This window comes from Garra rufa, chromosome 25 (assembly GCF_049309525.1).
Source record: "Garra rufa chromosome 25, GarRuf1.0, whole genome shotgun sequence".
NCBI classification, from domain to species: Eukaryota; Metazoa; Chordata; class Actinopteri; order Cypriniformes; family Cyprinidae; genus Garra; species Garra rufa.
In genome coordinates, this window is record NC_133385.1 from 15,344,756 (window position 1) to 15,360,400 (window position 15,645).

The window sequence follows — 15,645 nt, forward strand, 5'->3', positions numbered from 1 at the left end:
TCTGCAGTAAATGGGTGCCGTCAGAATGAGAGTCCAAACAGTTGTCCAAAAAGAGTCCGATAAGCATAACAATGCTTCTTCTAGTGAAAAAGTCCATTCCCTGTCATTACTTGTAATTTTTTGACATGTTTTTATCAACTATTTGGAATCAAACACACACACACACACACACACACACACACACACACACACACACACACACACACACACACACACACAGACACTGTAATTGGCAAAAGAAAAAAAAACACTGACATTTCCTAAATGGAATGGCCAAGTTCACAAACGAACACCTGTAAATATTGAAATTACATCTGATCTCCCACCTAAACTAATATACGAATCGTGATATGCCATAATTGATTACACTGCGCATACACGTCGCCTTTGGCACGCGCACCCCACCTTCTAGGAGAGATAGAACTGCTGGGAATAGTGTGCTGCAGGCATTGTATTAAAAGGTCACACACTCTCACACACACAAACACCAGCCCAGGACTCAATTAGTGTAATGCACTGGCTGGAGCAAAGGTGTTCATTCAGGTAAAAATGAGGTGTCTTACTCTCTCTGAAGTATTTACAGCCTCTTGGAGCTGCGAGAATGAAGGATGGACTTTGGATAGAGGAGACGCTGCGCTGGCTATAGTCCAACTCAATTGCGCTCGTTCATTTCCTTCCCCACCTTCCTCTTAAAGGATTACTTCCCCCAAAAAAAGAAAATTCTGGCATCATTTACTCACCCTCATGTCATTACAAAACCGTATGACTTTATTTCTTCCGTGGAACAGAAGAGGAGATGCTTAGTGGGAGAAAAATAAGCCTATTATTGTGCCTTTTTTCCACACAATTACAATGAATGGGGGCTCAAGCTTGAACAAAAAGGCAAAAGTATCATAAAAGTCTGAAATAACAATCTTCTGAAGCCATACGATAGCTGTGTGAGACAGAAATTTCATTATCTACTCCTCCGTGAGCTGTTCGTTCAAAAGTGATCCGGTTTTCGAGTTCAAATCACTGACTCAGTCATTTGGTCATTATTCAGTGAGTTGAAAGCAAGAACTGAATCAGACGTGAACGACTGCGTTATGAACTGAATTAACTGATTTACTGAAGAGTTCAAAAGAAATATTTGTTTACTAATCTGACATATTTAGGCCTACTTCTGTTTACTTAATATATTTTCTTTTTTTGGGTACCTATACCTTGAAGAGTCTTTAGCAAGTCTCCTCTGTGATCGTGATCGCGATCTGTGCTGCACAAGATGTTGTTAACGCTTTTGTTTTGTGTTGTGTTGCAGTATCGTTCAAAAGTGGCGGGAGTCCCTAGTGTCTCCCGTGGTTTTTAAGTGTGGCGGTCCTGAGGGAACTGCGATGTCTGATCGGAGATGGGTTGATTTAACGCTAAGCTGATAAAGAACGATAAAGCCTATGGGGAATGATAAGTACACTTGCTTCTTGTTGACGTAAGACTGAGGTCATTTTTTAATCTGATTTTATTCTATTATCAGCTTTGATAGTGAGAGCTGATCTGACAAAGAGAGAGGCAAAAACCTGAAAGGCGATTTAGTTCGGCATTCATTGTTATTTAACCATTTATTTGACTACTTTTCCTTCTGATTTACAGTTTTTAAGCTGAAGTAGATGGGATTCTAATTTTTTAATAAACTAGAATGTTGTGGAAAAGTTCATTTATTTCAGTAATTCAACTCAAATTGTGAAACTTGTGTATTAAATCAGTTCAGTGCATACAGACTGAAGTAGTTTAAGTCTTTGGTTCTTTTGGTTGTGATGATTTGGCTCACATTTAACAAAAACCCACCAATTCACTCAATCTCAACAAATTAGAATATGGTGACATGCCAATCAGCTAATGAACTCAAAACACCTGCAAAGGTTTCCTGAGCCTTCAATGGTCTCTCAGTTTGGTTCACTAGGCTACACAATCATGGGGAAGACTGCTGATCTGACAATTGTCCAGAAGACAATCATTGACACCCTTCACAAGGAGGCTAAGCCACAAACATTCATTGCCAAAGAAGCTGGCTGTTCACAGAGTGCTGTATCCAAGCATGTTAACAGAAAGTTGAGTGGAAGGAAAAAGTGTGGAAGAAAAAGATGCACAACCAACCGAGAGAACCGCAGCCTTGAGAGGCTTGTCAAGCATAATCGATTCAAGAATTTGGCTGAACTTCACAAGGACTGAGGCTGGGGTCAAAGCATCAAGAGCCACCACTCACAGACATGTCAAGGAATTTGGCTACAGTTGTCGTATTCCTCTTGTTACGTCACTTCTGAACCACAGACAACGTCTGAGGTAGCTTACCTGGGCTAAGGAGAAGAAGAAATGGACTGTTGCCCAGTGGTCCAAAAGTCCTCTTTTCAGATGAGAGCAAGTTTTGTATTTTATTTGGAAACCAAGATCCTAGAGCCTGAAGGAAGGGTGGAGAAGCTCATAGCCCAAAGTTGCTTGAAGTATACTGTTAAGTTTTCACAGTCTGTGATGATTTGGGGTGCTGATTTCATTTTCCAGCAGAATTTGGCACCTGCCCACACTGCCAAAAATTGGTTAAATGACCATGGTGTTGGTGTGCTTGACTGGCCAGCAAACTCACCAGACCTGAACCTGAACCTGAATAGAGAATCTATGGGGTATTGTCCAGAGGAAAATGAGAAACAAGAGAAAAAAATGCAGATGAGCTGAAGGCCACTGCCAAATAAACCTGGGCTTCCATACCACCGCAGCAGTGCCACAGACTGATCACCTACATGCCATGGTGAATTGAGGCAGTAGTTAAAGCAACAGGAGCCCTTACCAAGTATTGAGTACATATACAGTAAATGAACATATTTTCCAGAAGGCCAAAAATCACTAAAAAAAAATTTTTTTTATTTTTTTTATTGGTCTTAGGAAGTATTCTAATTCGTTCGAGATAGTGAATTGGTGGGTTTTTGTTAAATATGAGCCAAATCATCACAATTAAAAAACCAAAGACTTAAATTACTTCAGCCTGTGTTCATTGAATTTATTTAATAGATGAGTTCCACAATTTGAGTTGAATTACTGTTTTTTCCCCCGATTAGTACAGGCCAAAACATGACCATAATTGACCATTTTCAGCAGCAATAATCAGCTAAACATGCAAGTTTCGTTCGGTTCAGTAGCATTGTTTACGTTCAGGGCCGCCAACATGGCCGATTCATGACGCGTTGTGAAAACACTCTATATCATAAAAGCATAGACTGGTAGCATGACTTCAATTTTAATATTGCTTTTACAACATTTCACCAAACACCATATGAATATTAAGTAACTTACATTTTAGACGCATAATTGGCAAGTACTTTATGTATTTTTTTGCCCCACCAATAGTTGAAAATAAAGCCACAGTAGAATTCCGAATCGATTTAGTGAATGATTTTCCCTAAATGACTAGTGTTTTGAACGAATCGTTTGAGCGAATGATTCGATGAATCACTCAGAAACAGGGTCACTTGTCACCTCCGACTGGAAAATAAATAAAATGTGAATATTATTACATTTATTTTAGGTCTGTCACTAACGATTATCTTAGTAACCAAGTAATCGTTCGATTATTTTGACTATTAATCGAGTAATTGGATAATTATAATAATTTTTTGTGGTAATAAAAATTGATCTACGTGTACAATAGTCAAGTAAGTAATTAATTACTTAAAATACATATACAATAGCAATGGGGCAATAATAATAAGATCAAATAAAGTTTCAAAAGCAAGTAAACATGGTTTTATTGAACAAAACTGTTATAATATATTATAAACAATAGAGCTAATGTATATTTTGCATTACAGGAAATGCCTGATGATTGTTTTTATGCCTTACTGTGCGATCAAATCCTTGTTCAATATTAACTAAACAACATTTAAGTCAAATGTCCACTTAATATTTAATATTTAGTTATTTCTTTACTACAGAAACGATACAGCGACTGTCATTATTTATATATAAATATATAATATGTAGACATCAAAACGTGTAAAGTGAGGTTTTAAACTTTTATTTTGAAATTTTCATGAACAGTTTGCATGAACATAGTTATGTATTTTTCTGTGTTTGCTAAGGTTTCTAATGTATTTACCTTACAAATCTGAAGAAATGGCACACTTTGCCTTCCCAGATGAATCTTATAATAAACCCAAACTAACAACAATATGCAGAGATGGAGTTTGAGACATATATTAAACCTGCATTGCATATATGTATTTAACTGAATTGTAGCATTTCTGAATTCAAACTAGCAATATACTTTATTTTGATAATAGGTTTAATGGGTTTAATATATCATGCATCCTTGGAAAACTTTCTCGTCAGTAGAATACACCACTTCCGATATTTTGCCAGTTACTCGACACAGGCAAAATGCAATCTAGGATTTGTTTTCATTGAGTACTCAAATTGAATCGAGGAATCATGACAGCCCTAATTTATTTGCATTTATCGATTACCAGATGCTTTTGTCCATAACACCTTACAAATCAAATAAATATATATCTAAAAGAAAAATCCACAATGCTGGCATACCAAATCTAAACTACTACTAGAATAATAGCCTATACACATTTCTCATGCAAGGCCAACACACAGCCGTGTCATATGGTCCGACATGACTCGCCCTGCTGGGGTCAGCCATCCACACCAGATAAACCATTTTTCCAGCAGACAGACATTAAGGAACAAAGCACACTCCACAGTGTCCAGTCCTGGGATCTGGACCTCTACTTCCAACCGCAGCAACAACAACAACAAAAAAAAATCACAGAGCTCATTAACAGACACTACACCAGTATGGCTCCCGCTGCTTATACGTACAGCATGGAGAGAGAGTGGGAAGGCCGTAGGGTCAAAAACGGCAGTATGTTGGCAGTACGGACACAGTTGACGGGCCGCAGCACTACAGAAGGAAGAGATATAGAGCATGTCTGCAGGCGTGGGTCAGTCTGATGGAGGAAGTATTGGATGATATCTTCTCTCTTTTCATTAGCTGTGTTCACTCCAGCAGAGCACGCTGAACCATGTCCCCGTTCGCCTTTCGGATCCACCGCACACTGATAGTGCCGATAGAGTGGGTTTTAGAAAGAAATTTCCGCAAAGGGGAATGCAAAACTCTTCTTAAGGAACAGTTTTGCATGAACCAATCACAGTTTTGGTCATTTTTTGGGTCATGGCATGGGGGTTAAAACATAAAACCTTTGAAAACATTTGACGAATAAGCCAAAATAATAATAATTCATAATCATGTATTAGCTGTTTGTAGACTGGTTTAATCATTTTAAGCTCAAATAGATAAATTGAGAATATGATGAATAATTTTTTCCTCGTTTTAATCATAGGACATTAGCCAAGATTAATGCATTTTTTAAATAAAGTCTCAAGCTTGCAAGGTTGTTTGGCAGCTCTCACGCTGCCTCCTCTGCGCATTTAGTAAGTTGCATAGCAGCAGCAGAGTCCTTTAAACTCGTCTCCAGTGAGTCTTGGCAAGGAGGCATTTCCATAATAGTGTCATTGACAGGCTTGGATGGGCCACTACAGCTTTGAACTAAGGCTAGTCAGCTCTAAGTGATTAACGCCCTTTGAGGTATGAGACACTTGTAGGACAAAGGAACCTCTTTTGGCTTGGCAAGCTTACTTTTGTGTAAGGTCCTAACTTCCGATTGTGTGGAATGGTTAATTACATAAAAAGCTATTATTATTTACATTTTTTTTAAAAAGCGCTGTATATAAATAATCTTGACCTGACCTGACTTGACATTTTTGTCATTGTGAGTTATGAACATACAACGGCGTTTTAATGCCACATAAAAAAAAAAAATCTAAAATTATGAGATTAAAGTTGTAATATTTTAAGAATAAAGCAGAAATATTTCAAGAAAAAAATCGAAATTACAAGAATAAAGTCAAAATATTTTGCGAATAAAGTCGTAATGTTTCAAGAATAAAGTCCAAATATTTTGAGAAATGAATCAAGTCGTAATGTTTCGAGAATAAAGTCCAAATTATGAAAATAAAGTCAAAATATTTTGAGAATAAAGTCTAAATTTTTGAGAATAAAGTCTAAATGTTTAGAGAATAAAGTTGATATTACAAGAATAAAGTTGGAATGTTTTGAAAATAAAGTCGAAATGTTTAGAGAATAAAGTTAAAATTACGAGAATAAAGTTGAAATGTGAAAATAAAGTCGAAATGTTTCAAGAATAAAGTAGAAATTACAAGAATAAAGTCGAAATGTTGTGAGAATAAAGTTGAAATGTTTCGAAAATAAAGTAGAAATAACGATAAGGTCAAAATGTTTTGAAAATAAAGTTTAATTTACAAGAATAAACTCAAAATGTTTTGAAAATAAAGTTGAAATGTTTCAAGAATAGTCTACATTTTTTGACAATAAAGTTCAAATATTTTCATAATAAAGTCAAATTTACGAGAATAAAGTCTAAATGTTTTGAGAATAAAGTAAAAATTATGAGAATAAAGTAAAAATGTTTTGAGAATAAAGTAAAAATTATGAGAATAAAGTCAAAATTTTTTGAGAATAAAGTCAAATTTACGAGAAATAAAGTCTAAATGTTTTGAGAATAAAGTCAAAATGTTTTTAAAATAAAGTCAAAATGTTTTGAGAATAAAGTAAAAATTATGAGAATAAAGTCTAAATGTTTTGAGAATAAAGTAAAAATTATGAGAATAAAGTAAAAATGTTTTGAAAATAAAGTAAAAATTATGAGAATAAAGTAAAAATGTTTTGAAAATAAAGTAAAAATTATGAGAATAAAGTAAAAATGTTTTGAGAATAAAGTCAAAATGTTTTTAAAATAAAGTCAAAATGTTTTGAGAACAAAATCGAAATGTTTTGAGAATAAAGTCAAATTTACGAGAATAAAGTCTAAATGTTTGAGAATAAAGTCAAAATGTTTCGAGAACAAAGTTGAAATGTTTCAAGAATAAAGTCGTAATGCTTCGAGAAAAATCGAAATTAGAGAATAAAGTCAAAATGTTTTAAGAATAAAGTCGGAATTACGAGAATAAAGTCAAAATGTTTTGAGACTAAAGTCGAAATGTTTCAAGAATGAAGTCTAAATATTTTGAGAATAAATTCGCAATGTTTCGAGAATAAAGTCGAAATTACGAGAATAAAGTCAAAATGTTTTTAAAAAATAAAGTTGAAATGTTTCGAAATTATGAGAATTAAATCGTAGCAATTAAAGTTATAATATTTTGAGAGTATAGCCTGCGCATGCAAATGGCCCGGATTGTGAGCACCGGGAGAAGTTGCCAGTGTTATACTTGCAGGGACAGTATGCTTTTCACCACATATTCCTCCAAAATGTCTGTGGCGTCCAAACTTTCATTCCTCACATGTATTTAATTAAAAAAACAACAAAACATTCTAAAGGTTGAAGTGGATTCCATTCATTTTCATCAATTCATACTTTTGACTTTGTCATTCATGAGTCATAAGCAAATAATGTTTTATAATAATAGTTTTATAATAATAGTTTTCAATGAAATTACAATATAGGAACTAAAGCTTTCAATCCCCCAAACATGGGCAATATTTGAAGCATTTTGACATTTAAGTGAATCTATTTTTTACTCACTGATAATTTTTCCCTTCAGTGAGCTCAGTGAGTCAGTGAGTGACTGAATCGATTTGACTGATTCATGAACAAATCATTCAAAATGGTTTTGTAAACTAGACTGGCAATCCTTGACACTTGTCATTTAACCACATAACACTCGTCCAGGCCCTGTAACATGCCAGCTTGTGTTTTGCAAACCTTCAGAAACCATCTGGGTTCATATTCATTATCGATAATATACCATAAGCCTTTGAAAGCACTTATGATAAATACTGTGCTTTTCAGCAAATTATTTAAAGGTACATTTCTGAGCAGGTTCCTCAATTGTGACACTGTAAGGTAGTTGACTGCAAAAAAAGCTTTTTTTGCCATCTATGCAAACATGGTAGACTTGATACAGCTCCATTAGAGGCATATGGTTCTTGTTTGTCTGAAGTTAATGCTTGTTGGATTTCCACAGCATATTTTCATTTTTCGCTGCAAGTTTCTAAATCCGACTGTGTGAGCAGAGGTGATTAATGAGATGATTATTATGGGATGAAATGAACTCTGTATTGCATTCAGAATATAAATCAAAAACAAATGGTTCAGACTTTATGGAGACACATACAATCAAACACTTGCACAATATCTTAAAGGACGTTTTGGAGACATAAGGTTAAAGCTATAGTTTTGGATCATAGTTTTGTTGATCTTGTGACACTGTTGTTGTTGTTGTTGTTGTTGTTGGAACAACATCTTTTTTTAATCCTGGAAAAATATTCTGTAACCCCAGTGGAAACATGGAAACACATTATAACAATTTACAATCCATTTGAGTTTCGTAACATGGCATATTTCCAAGTAAAACTGGATGTTCAACTATAATAAATTTAGGACAGGACATTATTTTTTACTTCAGAAATAGTTTAAATCATGAACACCTAGAAACGGAATGCAGCCAGATATATACATAAACATTACACTATCGTAAAATATAGCTATTTTATATTTTGACCTTAACAATGTAATTAATATTATACTTATTAAAGCCAAGTATCTCATCAATTTATTATTTTTAAAGCATTTTTTGGATAATCAGTCAGGAAAGCTTATTAAATATTGGTGACAAACAATTTACTTTAAACTTCACCAAGCTGATAACTCACTAAAAACTCCCACAGATCATGTTTTCATGCCATTTTAAGTCTTATTTTGACGTAACAAAGTGGATATATCTAATTGTGTGAGTTGTTTACTTACTTTTTTAACTTATCTTCCCATTAACGCCATTATGTTGTTCATTCAAGGCTGAACGCGAACGAACACAAGAGGCGGGATTTATCGCATGAACCAATCACAGTCGCTTATTACAGTCATATCCAATCATATCGCGATGGAGGCATTGCCTCCTACCACGTGACTTTCCCCGTTCATTCTCACTTGTGTCGCTGTTGGACAATGTTTCTTTAGAAAAACAAGTTATTTATACACTTTTGAATGTTATATTTTGCATTAAGAAAGTAAATTGAGTCAATTTTGAGGAAAAGAGCTTTAAGCTTTTTCAGTGCCAACTTGTACATTAATATATCAGGACTCTAAGAAGCACTTGTTAACTGATTAACCAAATAACACTTATAAATTCAGAGCAAATCACTCCTCCAAATCAAACTCTCATGAAAATCAAAAGTTTTAAAGTTCCCAGTCCCATTTATGCTAACAATTACGTACTCTACATGTGACCTCAACCAAAATTAAGTATCTTGTATCCCGTATCTTGATTACAACTGCAGTATTTATTTCCAACTTCCAACAGCGTTCACATAAAACCGAGCCAAACCAGCGTTACACATCACATTAAAACAGTGACACATAAATGCACGAGCTTATCGTTATTAATCCTGCGGCCCGCCCGTGTAAACGCTTTCTTCCTTGTCCCACCTATTAGAGTCAATTAGATCCCACAATGCAGAAGGGCTCCTGTTCGCTGCTCATTAATAATGCACAAAGCAAAAAAGAGAAAAGAAAGTACCTATCACATCAACGGGCTGCTGTCTGTGTGTTTAATTAATAGAACTTGCTAAGAGCCATTAACTATCCCTGTAATGGGCATTATGAGTTTCCTCTGGCCCCCCCGGATAGGTCGCTAAACAGAAAGCACCTTCCATTTAGAAGCGTGTAGTGACCCGCTGGTGTTCACGCTCGATAAATTGTGCCGGAACTAGTCCCCTGGGTAGTTTAATGTTAAATCCGAAGGTTTACAACATCAGCACATGTCCACAAAGAGCAGTTGTTTGAAGATAGCAATCTCACCTGAGAGAAAGATATACTATAGTATCTAGTGATAGATAGAACAAGAGATAAAGTATTTTTGAACGACAGAATGTGGATATTTAGAAACAGTCCGAGTCATTTGTAAAACCACTATGAAGTGTAAAACTCAGGTGAAAATTCACTCTGTAATCTGTGTTTCCCACCCACTTGTCTTTGCCTCCTTCTAAACCAACAGCGTGTGACATAATGCATGGGAGGCGAGCAGCAGTTGGGCCTTTTTCTGCTCTAAAAACAGGTATTAAACACTCCAACTGCTGTTTTCTGCAAGTGGCTCTATTTACTTTAACTGCTGACTTGACGGCTCAGGGTACTGAGAGCTTTTTCCATCATCTTTACCTCCCTGTTGAGTGACAGCGCAGCATGGCGGCTACAAAGATAGGGAACTCTGGTTGAATACTTTTGCAGCATGCCCGGGTGCTGGTTGTCAATCTTTTAAACATTTTAGACAATTATTGATACAAGTTTCACTTTGCTAGGAAAGTAGACCTACTCTTCAGAAAAGACTAGCTTATTCATGGTGGTCCAGGCTGACTTTGGTACTGACTATGGTGATTGACCAGAAAGGACATGATTTTCAGGCCAGGGTTACAGTATGCTACACTCTGATTAGTGAGAAGATCTTTTCCAATTCAGTTACTAAAATTGAATAAAATTTTAACTTAAGTACCAGAAAGGATGCTAAAAAAATTTAATTTGAAGTGAGAAGCAAGTTTGTCAAGACCAATTTTGAGTCCTGAAAGAATATAGAAAGGACTTAAACCTGCTAGATAAATAGAAGAGAATAGATAGAATAACAGATAATGACAGATGGAACGATAGATAAAACAAAAAATAGATAAAATGATAGACAGAACAATAGATAGAACATCAGAACGATCCATAGAACAGAGAGACAGATAGACAGATAGACAGATAGACAGATAGATAGATAGATAGATAGATAGATAGATAGATAGATAGATAGATAGATAGATAGATAGATAGATTAAAAGAAGACAGAACGATAGAACGATAGATGAAACGATAAAATGAGAGACTGATAGAATGATAGACATACAGAGAGACAGAAACAGACAGATAGATAGATAGACAGACAGACAGACAGACAGACAGACAGACAGACAGACAGACAGACAGACAGACAGACAGACAGACAGACAGACAGACAGACAGATAGATAGATAGATAGATAGATAGATAGACTAAAAGAAGACAGAATGATAGATAGAACGATAGATGAAACGATAGAATGTGAGACTGATAGAATGATACACATACAGAGAGACAGAGACAGACAGACAGACAGACAGATAGATAGATAGATAGATAGATAGATAGATAGATAGATAGATAGATAGATAGATAGATAGATAGATAGATAGACTAAAAGAAGACAGAAAGATAGATAGAATGATAGATGAAACGATAGAATGAGAGACTGATAGAATAGACATACAGAGAGATAGATAGATAGATAGATAGATAGATAGATAGATAGATAGATAGATAGATAGATAGATAGATAGATAGATAGATAGATGATAGATAGATAGATAGATAGATAGATAGATAGATACACTGTAACAAATTGCTGTATTTTTTACAGCAAAATTATACAGAAACTTACTGTTTTGCCAATTTACAATTTATTGCTGTAATTTGCAATGCATTATGGGTTATACAGGGTTTTACAAGTGTTAACTGTATATTTCACTGTTAGCTGTAATTTATTTACATGTAGGAGGTGCTTTGACTGTATTTTAAATATTTTTACAAGAATTTACTGTGCTGTGGCATTATGGGATTGCGCGGGCGGATATGTTGTTTTGAAATCTGGTGACGTTAGACTGAAGCACAACGACAACATGAAGATAAACGGCAATCGATTTTTGGTAAGTTTAATTAAATTTACTTCCATAAGTATTAATTATTTATTTTAATGTTAAGTAATTCATATCTATCTATCTATCTATCTATCTATCTATCTATCTATCTATCTATCTATCTATCTATCTATCTATCTATCTATCTATCTAAACGTTAAAAGTTTTATCAAGATATAGCTCTAAAGGTTATATTTAGCTTTTGTAAAGGGATGTGTAACGTTAGTTAACTTTATTTATCTGTTGCTTCAGGCGAGGAAGAGAAATGCGGTGCGCGCCATTTCAGAAAGCAGACTAAACTAAGGTAAATCTTTATCGTCATGTTAATGTTGATATATACTGCAGTTTGTTAGCTTTATTTGCCTTTGCTTTCTAGTGAACATGTAGTTTGGCAGGCATAGCATTGCTATCGAAGTGCGTGTGAAACGAAACTAACGTTATATGAGGTGCATTTGTCTTTGTTGATAGAAAAACATTAATATTACCATCGCTGGAAGAGTTCTCTTGAAACGTGAAGTTTATTTTGTAAAGGAATGTGTTGTTAACTTTTTTCTTTCTCTTTTTTTCACGTTTTTCACGTGCGATCCGGAGCTAAAAGGTAAAAACATAATGTCATGCCGTCTTAATGAATACTGCTTTTTGTAACTGATTCTTCTTCATCGATCTAACTTAAGTGCGAGACTAAACTAACGTTACATGAAGTGCTCAGTTGTCTTTGCTTTTGAAAAATGTAAATATTAACCTCGTTGGATGAGTATGAGATGTGTCGTCGTAATATGTGTCGTTAACTTCCTTTATTTTTTTATATTTTTGTCAGGCAAGCCGAAACACCAAGGAGATAATAAAGGTAAAAACATAATGTCATGACGTTGATGAATGCTTTTTGTTACCGATTTATTTGCCTTACTCTCGATAGAGTATTTTTGAAATTATTGCATATAAATAGACACAGAATATAGACTGAAATGCTGGTTTATTGAGAACGTGTAATGCCAGTATTTTTAGAGTCAAAACCAAACGTAATGTAAGTTAAACAGTTTTGCTTCAAACGATATAAGCAATTAATCTGTCGAAATAACAAGCTAAAAAGTTGTCATATAACCTACTTGTACATAAAGCTTGAACCTAAATCTAAATGAGAAATGTATCACTGTAATTTCTGTCAATATGAGAGCAATACCAGAGTAACTGCTCTTTCACCTGTGGAGTTGGCTACCTGACTGTTCCCATGCTTTTACAAAATTTTCAGCATTCAAGTCTCATCTATATAGAGACCATAAGACTTATAACATGTTGCCTGTATTTATTTATTTAGGTGAAATTCTCACTGCAACTCAGTGGATGCTGAGTATTGAGGGCCAAGTGGTCGTGAATCCACACCCCAACTTTGTGCCTGGATTTGCTGCTTTGTTTGCATCATACTACATCTTCAATCTGGTGTACCAGCATGAGGCATCCTGCATCCAAAACACAAGTTTATCCAGAGGTAAAAACAAAAAAATACTTAACTATGCATGTGTATTTATATTACTTAAATATAAAGGTTTTGTTCACCCAAAAATGAAATTTCAGTCATTAATCACTCTCCCTCATGTCATTCAAAAGCCATAAGACCTTTGTTCATCTTTGGAACACAAATCATTTTTTAAAAGAAATCCAAGATGTTTTTTCCCAGAAAGGTAGTGAATACATCAGTGGTTCAATCATAACATCATGACGCGATAAGAATACTTTTTGTATGAAAATAAAACAAAAACAACAACTTTATTCAACATTTCGGCATCGAGTATCCCTTTAATTTAATAAAGTGACAAGAATACTTTTGTGCACCAAAAACACACTCCAGAGACTGAAAGAAATTGTTGAATAAAGTAAATTTTATTTATTTATTGTGCACAAATGTATTCTCATTGCTTCATAAAATTAAGGTTGAACCACTGGATTTGCATGTTTAATGATTCAGACCTGCCAACCTGTACACATTTTGCATAGCGGCTACGCATTTTGACTTCAAAGTATGCTGGTACGATTTGTCACTCTAAACTATGCAAAAACCTGTTGACCCCTTTGTGCTTAATGTTAATTTAATATTAACAATTGGTGTAAAATATATTATAAATACATATTAATTAAAATGTTGTACAATTCAAATTCAAATTAAATTATTCTGAATTCAGTTATTCCCAGTTCCCAATCCAGTGAAACAAAATACTTTATGGCTTCAATTTTTTCCTCCATAATGTGGAAGTCATTGAGAACCAAGGCTGTTTGGTTTACTCATTCTTTGCTATTCTTTTATTATAGTAGAAGAAATACATTTATTCAGGTTTGACAAAACTTGACATCATTTCTTTTTTGGATGAATTATTCCTCTGTAATGCATTACTATAGTTCATCAAATGCTTTTGAACTATTAAACAAGTTTTAATAAATTCTGCACATGCTTATGTTTGTCTGTCTGATGTTTGTGCAGATGTTTTGTTGGAATCAACCCACACTCCGGCACCAAGACGGGCACATCAAAGGTTGGAGCAAAAAAAAGGTGGGAAGGTCTCCGAGAAGAGGAACAACACAGTCAATCCTCATGTGTGTTCTCATCTCAGAAGGCTAATGGACTTTGAGTGGTTAAGCATGTAAGTTTACAAATGTATCAAAACTACAACTACAGGAGAAGCCATCTATAAAATAACAATTGCTTTCAGATTTGTTCTTTGGTCATGCTAAAAAATAAATAAAAAAAACTGGTCAACTTACAAAAAATGTTAAAGAATGTTAAAATGTTTTAAAAAATGGCTAAATGTTTGTTTGAGTATTCTAGGTTTAATGAATCAGCAGTCAGTGCCATTCTGTTTTTTGAGCCTAAAGGGATTGCCATCATTTACTCACCTTCAGTTGTTCCAAAATTCTGAGTTTCTTTCTTGTTTTAAGATATTTTAAAATGTTGGTAACAGTAGCCATTGACTGTCATATTTTGCCCTATTATGGAAGTCAATGGCTTACTTGTCTGGTTATAAACTTCATTAAAATATAATCTTTTGTATTCAACACAAGAAAGAAACTAATAGTTTTGGAACAATTTAAGGGAGAGTAAATAATGACCATTTTTATTTTTAGGCAAACAGTCCCTTTAACTTTTATTTAACTATTGCTTTATGCTTTAATCTTGAGTTGTTTGTAGTTGTATTGTAACAGCTGATTTTTTTATAATTTTTTCTGTAGTTAAAAAAGTAAAATTGTTACTAGTGACAGTGCTGAAGTGTTGTCAGGTGTCAGCTTTAATAAACAATTTTCTTACAACAGCTTTGAATTTGAGTGATTATTTTTTTTAATCTTTGTTTTAATGCATTCACGTCAGTATAATGGTAAAGAGCACAGTACAGTTCACAGTTAAAATAGTTATTTACAGGAATTTCATTGTAAAAAATATTACAGCTACATCTTGGCTTTTGCTGAATTCACAGGATTTTATTGGCAACTTTTGTTGCCAGGTACATACTGTAATTTACCGTAATTACAAAAAAAACCTGTAATGCCTTTTTACAAGTTTAATTTTATAATCCTGTAAAAAACACAAAAAATTACTGTATTCTGCAAACATCAATTTATTGTAAATTGCTAAGCAGTATTATACTGTAATCCATTTTACAGCAATTAGCGGCTATTTTACAGGATTTTATTGGCAACTTTTTTGCCAGTAAATTATTGTAAATTCTACAGTATATTTTTTACAGTGTAGATAGATGGATGGATGGATGGATGGATGGATGGATGGATGGATGGATGGATGGATGGATAGATAAGTTACTAAAATTGAATAAAATTTTAACTGAAGTACCAGA

The 15,645-nt window shown here is 34.3% G+C and overlaps 1 long non-coding RNA gene across 2 annotated transcripts; it reads left to right on the forward strand.

Annotated features, from left to right (window-relative positions):
* Positions 1-11,728: 11,728 nt before the first annotated feature.
* Positions 11,729-15,105, forward strand: LOC141302106 (uncharacterized). 2 transcript variants are annotated; one of them, XR_012342299.1, is made up of 6 exons: positions 11,729-11,815; positions 12,059-12,404; positions 12,624-12,653; positions 13,122-13,292; positions 14,280-14,980; positions 15,026-15,105. It is a non-coding gene; the product is annotated as an uncharacterized lncRNA (long non-coding RNA). The 2 variants fall into 2 exon arrangements; XR_012342298.1 differs by having other exon boundaries at positions 14,280-15,105.
* The last annotated feature ends 540 nt before the right edge of the window (positions 15,106-15,645 follow it).